This window comes from Ailuropoda melanoleuca, chromosome 17, assembly GCF_002007445.2.
Source record: "Ailuropoda melanoleuca isolate Jingjing chromosome 17, ASM200744v2, whole genome shotgun sequence".
In the NCBI taxonomy this organism is placed as follows: Eukaryota; Metazoa; Chordata; class Mammalia; order Carnivora; family Ursidae; genus Ailuropoda; species Ailuropoda melanoleuca.
The window spans coordinates 36,788,432-36,796,397 of record NC_048234.1 but is presented as its reverse complement, the minus strand read 5'-3'; positions in this window follow the sequence as shown (position 1 = coordinate 36,796,397).

Here is a 7,966-nt window from a genome sequence, read left to right as displayed (position 1 = left end):
AGCAGACTGAGTCCGTGAGCCGGGAGCGTGCGCCACCAAGCATCTCACGGAGCTCCGGAGCTCCAGTGTGCTCACTGGATCGAGGCTGAGAACGGGAGGGAGCGTGTGCGGGGCGGCTGGTGGCTGGCGGCTGGAGGGCCACCTGCACGGGGGAGCAGGCGGACTCGCGGTCAGCACCCTTACGGAAGTGAATGTTTGCAGATTATAGAATAATTTAAATAACAGCCTGACAATGTACAAGGTTTTACACAGACTCATGTTGTTTTAGGCAGATGACTCTATCTGGGAGATGATCCACTTTAATGCCCTCATTTTCCCAAGGAAGAAACGAGTATTGCCAGAAGTTGATACATTTGCCTAAGACAACACGGAAAGTCTGTTCAGAACTGAGACCAGAACTTTTGTTCCCTGACTTTCAGCATAGTTTGGACTAATTCTGATCTTTTACTTAACAGTGTCAAGAAAGTCATGATTTTTCTCTACCCCGTAGAATAGAAAACCACTCCCAGGTAAAGCAACAAGGGAATTTTAGCTGTTCATCAGGATCTGTATTAGGAATTCAATAGTGATTAAGAGAAACTGTCCTGAGGAGCATTGCAATTACTACAGTAGTAACCCCACCCCACCCCCAAAAAAAAGCCCTAACAGATGACCCAGGGTTAAGTCTCTTTAGAACCTGAAAAAGAACCCGCCAGGTCTTGGCCACTCAGCTGCAATATGAAATTGAATAAAATGCAGACAGGAGGAACAAAATGCCTCTGTCTCTGGACTCTGGAGACCCTGAGCCCTGTCTTACAAGGTGTGACTCTAAAGTAATGTGTGTGATTTTCAAAGAAACACAACCAGAGCTTCCTAAGTGAGCCCTTTGTCAGCTCAAGCAGTCACTTTGGGAAGCTGCATATTTGGGCCAGAGATGCAGCCACAGCTCTATTAACCCTTCTTGGGGACTTGCCTTCAGAGAGCAAGCGTGTTCTGCAAAATATCTACCGTGGCATGACTCTTGGTGGAGTGAGGGTGGAGGGTGAAAATTTCCAGAGTCAGCTCAGGAAAAAGGTGGATGGTCAAGGTGGAAAAAATAACATTTGGGGATAAAACTGAGTTGCATGTAGTCACTGAGTTGATTTCCACTGTGGTTCATCTAGTGGAAAAGGTCCACCTTCAAGGAGGCAGCCAGAAAAAAACCTAAGGCTTTACGAATAATGTGTGTTTTATTGATTTCAAAATAAAGGTTTCTTAATTCCAGTTCTTAATGATTTTGCATCTGGTTATAAGTTACTCTTTTGCCTCCCAACTCATGGTTAAGTTCCTCTAAGGGAAAGGCCACTTATTAGATTAAATCATATGAAATTGTTGCCATCTGACCATATTCGACCTACAAAAATCATATGGTTCAAGCGAACACATTTGACATCTTAATATTTTAGCACAGTGGCTAACGGAATTCAACAGTGTTAATTAATATTACCGTGCTGAGATGAACAATCCCGAATGTCAATATTGAATTGCCAGCAAATGTACCAGCACCTGACACTGACCAACCTTGCAAGAGGTAAACATCGGTTTTCTCCCTTCGTAGCTCTTTTTTTTTTTTAAGATTTTATTTATTTACTAGAGAGAGAGAGAGAGAGCCTGAGCGGTGGGGGAGAGGCAGAGGGAGAAGCAGACTCCTTGCTGAGCAGGGAGCCCGGAGTGGGGCTCGACCCCAGGACCCTGAGATCAGGCCCTGAGCCGAAGGCAGACCCTTGACCTCCTGAGCCACCCAGGCCCCCCTCCCTTGGTAGTTGTACTTTTCATGTGCTTCGGGGTTTTCTCATGAACTAATTTAAACTGCGCATCCTAAGGATGAAAAGGTCTGCCAAGCACACCAACAAACAGCCTTTCCCAAACAGAGCTGTTTTGTAAGCAACATCAGTCTTATCCGAAGTCATGACTATATATAATGCCCATAATCGAAGGCAGGTTTGTTGACTTGCTACCTCCAGGTCAGGCCAGATGATCTGATTTGAACATAATCAATTTCACTAAGGAACAGAGGGTACCCCTGGCCTTCCCACCCCTACCCCCCGCAGGGCAGATGTGACCCTGCGAATCATGTTTGAACTGGTGCTACAAGCCGTCTTTCCCGTCTGGTTCTTCCAGGATTCATTTCTGGCTTTCTTTCTCCTTATCCCATATGTACCATCAAAATATGATTAGAGAAGCCACTCTGTTCTTCATTCATTTGAGTAGGCAGGAGGTATCATCCAGTACCTCTCTCCCGCCAGAAACAAAGGACTCATTGGTTATAGCATACAGTTTTCTGGGTATTATTTCAGCATAAAATGTCTTTTCACATTGCGGGGTGGGGGGGACTGTGTGCCATCCCTCTGCTTCTTACAGAATACTCCTCTCAGGAAAAACTTTGATTAAGGAAAAATGTCACTGATAAAACCTGGCCCTGAGCAAGGCACCAGGTGATCAACAAAGCTATCAAGAGCCTACGTGAAAGAGGTGCTTCCCATCTAGAGCCAAGCAGGCCCTGACCAGGAGCAGGCTGGCCTCACAGCCCCGACGTTGGTGAGCGTGCCCTGGGCCTCCATCCCAACAGTCCCCACTCTCAGCTCAAAAATCATCGGTAGGAACTCACTGCACATTCAGTTATATCGTGACAAATTTTAAAGGTCCACCTGTGCCTCAAAATGAAAATAGTGGGGCCGTGCGGCTGCAGAATTATGCAGAGTTATGATCTTCCTGCTAAATCCCAGGCAGGCGGGAGGTGCCCACGTCCTTTGTGTCAGCCCACAAGCAACTGAGCTGACCTGGCTTCCAGGTCCCTTTCCATTATTGTTTCTTGCTTGTTTTTCTTCTTAACAATCTTTTGTGATTAAAAAGCAGTATCTTTTCAATATTGAAAAATTAGATCACTCTGCAAAACCTACGTATATGAAATCATCACGTTGTACACCTTAAACGTATACGATGTTATATCTCAATTATACCTGGGGAGGGTTAGAAAATGTCAGTATAAAAAAAGGAAAACTAAAACATTATATTCTTATTCTCCAAGATTATCACACTTGACACCTATGTGTATATCCTTCCAACTTTCCTATGCACATTTATATGTATCGTCTATATATCATACGTATACATACTGACACGTCATCATTCATCTTTCCACGTTTATAAATTTTCCTCTGATCTAATACCTTTCAAATCCCTGCCCCTGGCATTGTACTCTGAATGTGTGTTATTGCTAGTTTAACTACACCAGCATCCAATCCAGGACCATGTGCTAGATCGGATCATTATGTTCCTTGCATTTCTTTTCACCTGGAACACTCATCTCTTACTGCACGTCACTGAGCTGTTGAAGAGAGCAAGCCAGTTGCCAACGTAAAGTCCTATCCTCTGGATCTCTCTGGATTTATTTGCCTTGTTGCTTCCTTAGGCTATCTTGTCCTCCCATCGCCATGTTCCCTATAAACTGGAAATCAGATCCAAAGCATCAGATTAAAGCATTTCCTGGCTCGAATCCATCAGAGAAGTAGCATACTTCAGACTGTGCTGCATCGGGAGACACGTAACACTTGGTTGCCCACCGTCAGTGATGCTACAATTGCCCACTGGACGAGGGGCTTAAGCCTTCCAACCAGGAAGTGACTTTCGGGTTGTTATTTTGGCAAATTATCTTCCAGACTCTAAACCTTTCTACCCAATATCCTGATCCCAAAACCATAACCTAAGGAGAGAAGAACAGACTGGACTAGTTTGAGACCAACAGCCGGGGACGAGCAGGTGTATAAGGTAGAGCAGGTGAAGGCAGGACTTTCGCTTAGAGCTCAGAGCTCAGAGGAGGAGGACTGTGGCGTTTACCCTGCCTCCACTGTCCAAAGTAACTGAGAGACGTTAATGCAACTTGGCTTAAGCTCGCTGGCCTCAGGACGTGGATGATACCACACAAGTGGTGAAGTCCGCACTGCGTGTTGTGTGATTGGTTTCCTGAAGAGTTCTGCACAGGAGATCATCCAGGATACTGATTTCTCTTTGAACACTCAGTAGTCAGCGTGAAAACGCAAGGCTCACACATGCTAGTTCTTCCAAAGCAAGATCTGCATTTAATATTCCCCACAGGGACTGATCCAAGTATCTGCTTCAGCTGCAATCTCATGGGCTGGACATTGTCACTGCAACTAGCAGCCGCAGGGGCCCCATCCCATCTCCCCACCTGCCCACTTCTAGTTCCAGGGTTCATCCTGGGGGCAATAGCTGTGACAACGACCCCGTTCAGTGAGATTGTTGAACTGTGGTTGCTGAGTTCACTGCTTGACAGGGGACATGAAATGGGGCCCTCTCCCAGGTACACAAACCATCAGCACCTACAACCACAATGGGGAGCAAGGGCCAGGAACCCAAAGGCGATCGGTGGGCTTGCGAGCCACACACAGTACATATCGTACTGCTTGCTTTTTCAAGATGAATTTGGTATGATATTTAAGACAGCAGGAAAAACCTGAACTTGTCCATCCTATAAAGCAAGTACAGCTGGAGAGCCTCAGAAGGAAGATGTCTCTGAAGATGTTTGCCTCTGCGCCCCTGAGAAAAACATTCACACAATAACCCAGAACTGAGGTGGCTCCATCTGAGACTGCCAGGATGGCCTAATTTCCAGAATAATAACAAAGATGTGCAATTAACCTGGATAAGGCAAAGCGGCCCAGGATGAGAGCGGGGGAGAAAATAAATACTGCATGTCCCAGAGGCCATGCGCCAGGGCACACAGCGCACGCACATACACACACACATGCACACACACGCACACGCACACAAAGCCAAAATGTGGCCTCAAGCAACTGTAATAGATTTAGATAGTCTAGTGCAACTGAAACTCTTTGGGCCTCCCCAGGAAGTGTCCCCATCTTCCCTACCACCTGGAAAGGCTTGCTAGGTCTCCTGCAACTACTTGGCGAGCATCAGCCTGCAGTGGCCTTCTGAGCACTCAGAGTTAACAGGGAGCTCTTCACAGGGCGAGTGGATGCACAGCCTTTGGTCAAAAGGAAACTCAGTGAGTTCTGTCTAAACGATCCAACCAGGTAAATTTCCTCCTATAGACATCAAGTGGAAAATTAAAAGGAAAAAGAAGAGCAGAGCACTTTAAAAAATGGGTCCTACAGGCTGTCGTAACTGCTGCTTCAACTCTGGGAAGGCTCCCCTAGTCTCTGCTTTTAGTCCAAGCTTGTACAACCAGGTCAGCTGGAAGCGTGCCTGCCGCCCCGCCACGGCCCTCATTAGCTGCCTCTGACCTGGTGAAAAGCTGAAAATAGAACCTTGAGCCATTTTCTCTGCAGCTCGACTCTAAATATTAGCAGCAGCCCGGTTACGCCATCGTTTTAAAGTACTTGTCCCTTTTTGCCTTTTTGGACACCCCCGACCACATTACTTTTCTTTGGGAAAAGCTTTTTACATAAAGGGTGAAGTGCCTTTCTTTTTATTTGCTTTCTCCCTACGTAGCCAGGGATGCTATTTTTCTTCTCGATGGCTTTTATATTTGGTTAAAATCACCTGGAAAAATCAATAGGGAAGAATAGAGTATTTCCTTAGTTACCCATTAGCCGCAGTAACTAAAGTCCACAGAAATCCATTTCCCATTTCCTATTAAAATTTTATAAGCATTTAAAATATTCACTTGGATGCTGTTGTGTTTTTCTTTTGCATCTCCACTGAGCTGCTTCTCCACCCCGAGGTCTAAAGCCTGGCTGATTTTCATCAGCGGCTTTACTCAAAATAAAATCTTTTTTTACTAATAAGTAAACACCCAATTCTGTTCATTAAACCAGTGACCTTTGCATTTTCTGACGGGGTTCTCCTCAGGTGGAGCCAATCCTTGACAACGTTTCCCTCGATGGGCACGCACACATCAAACTGTCTGCCCCAGGGTGCGCTTTTCTCCCTGATTGAGAAGAATTCTCTGCATTCGAGGAGAGGATCCCTACAAATCATAACCAAAATTCACCTCAGCTTTCCTTTCCCAGTTTAAAAGCTGATACGAATGGCCACTCTGGCACATCAGTGGAATAGAATCGCTCCAGCCACCCCCCCCAATATCGCTCTCCAGATCCTTATCCTAAAGGGACCTAACCCCAACTGGGCTGAACACATCTTGTAAATCCCTGGAGGCTCTCAAAAATCAGACCTCTCGGGGATCATATTTTTTTTTTAAAGTGTAATTATTTATTTATTTATTTATTTGAGGGAGAGAGAGAGAGCATGAGGCGGGGTGAGGGGCAGAGAGAGAAGCGGACTCTGCGCTGAGCAGGGAGCCTGATGTGGGGCTTGATTCTGGGACTCCGAGATCGTGACCTGAGCCGAAGGCAGACGCTTAACTGACTGAGCCACCCAGGTGCCCCTCAGGGATCTTATTTAAAATACAGATGCCTACACTGGCAGTTATATGTAAGTGATGAATTACTAAATTCTATACCTGAAACCAATTTTACCATATATGTTAACTAACAAGAATTTAAAGAAAAATTTGAAAAGAAAAAAAACACAAAAAAGAAGAGTTCCTAAACCCTCCAAAATAAGGACAGGGACGATGACAGTTGTCTAATGAGGAGTTTATGTCTTATAAAGTCAAAAATGTGAATTTCACTCGGAAAAGTGTGAGCATTAGTTTCCTTCAAGAAACAAAACAGAACAAAACAAAAAACCCCCACAGATTCCCAGGCCCCACCTCCCACAGACTCCAATCTAGGAGGTGTCAGAGGGTTCCTTGAATCTGCAATTTCAACAACCTCCTGTCCCCATCTCAGGTAAAGCGACCCTGAAACTCACTTTGACAAACCAGTGACCTCTGAGACTGTTATCTCAATGGCTTTTGATCAATGCTGTGTTCATTCATTTATTCAACAAATAGTGACTTACCAGGGGTAGGATGTCACTGAAGTGGCAGATAGATTTCACATGGGCCCCCACCTTCAAGAAATTTATAGTCTAGTGGGAGAAATGAAACATGAACATACATAACTATCTGAGGGAGTAAGAGATTTGTCATGAGAGAGGACCAGAGTTCAGGGGAATAAGAGGTAACATTGAGGGATGGGATGGGACATGACTTTATGGAAAGGTGACATACGCATTATACCTGAAGTAATGTGTAGTATTTGGGAACATGGAGATAGCAAAGAGGAGACGTTTTGAAACACAGCAGGTGTGAGCAATGGCAGAGGGGGGAGGCATGAGATCTGTGTGGTGAAGAGTGGGCCATTTAACTGACTGGGAGCACAGGGCATAGGAAGAAGCAGAGAAGGAAATGAGCTTGTAGAAGAGGGTTGTGGACAATCCTCGAGGGCTTTGAATGCCACAGTCACAAGGGAGAGCTTGGGATATACCTGGCAAAGGGATGGACTATGGGCAGAGGGTATAAGTAAACTCAAGCTGCCCCGAGCAAGTAGCAACATGGCAGCCCTGAGCACTTGCCCAGTGAGGTGGGAAGAAAGTGTAGTGAGCTCTCCTCTGTAAGGATCCCTCAACCCTGCAGTCCAGCCAGGAGCCTCATCCATTATTCCTCAGAATAAGATGTCCAGTGTAAGCTCACACCTTGCCTTGCACTAACCTATTAATGTTCACAAAGGGCTAGAGCTTTTATCAGTGGATTTTACCATCACAGAGCCTGTAAATGCACCTGAAGATGGAAGGATGAGAAAAAATGTTGAGTGAGAGTGTGCCAAGCTCTCTCACTTTTATCCTCTTGAGAACACTGCTACCTCTCCAGCCATGCTGCAACACACACACACACACACACACACACATACACACACACAGAGTCAAAACTTCGGGGAGCCTGAGCTATTCTCTGCTGGCAAGCTAAAAATAAAAACACAGTGGTATTGAGACTAGACTTTCCCTGACAATATTTCCCATATCCAGTTTGATGGATTCATTTTATTTATGTATATAGCACTTTGTAGATTTGCATGGCAGGTTG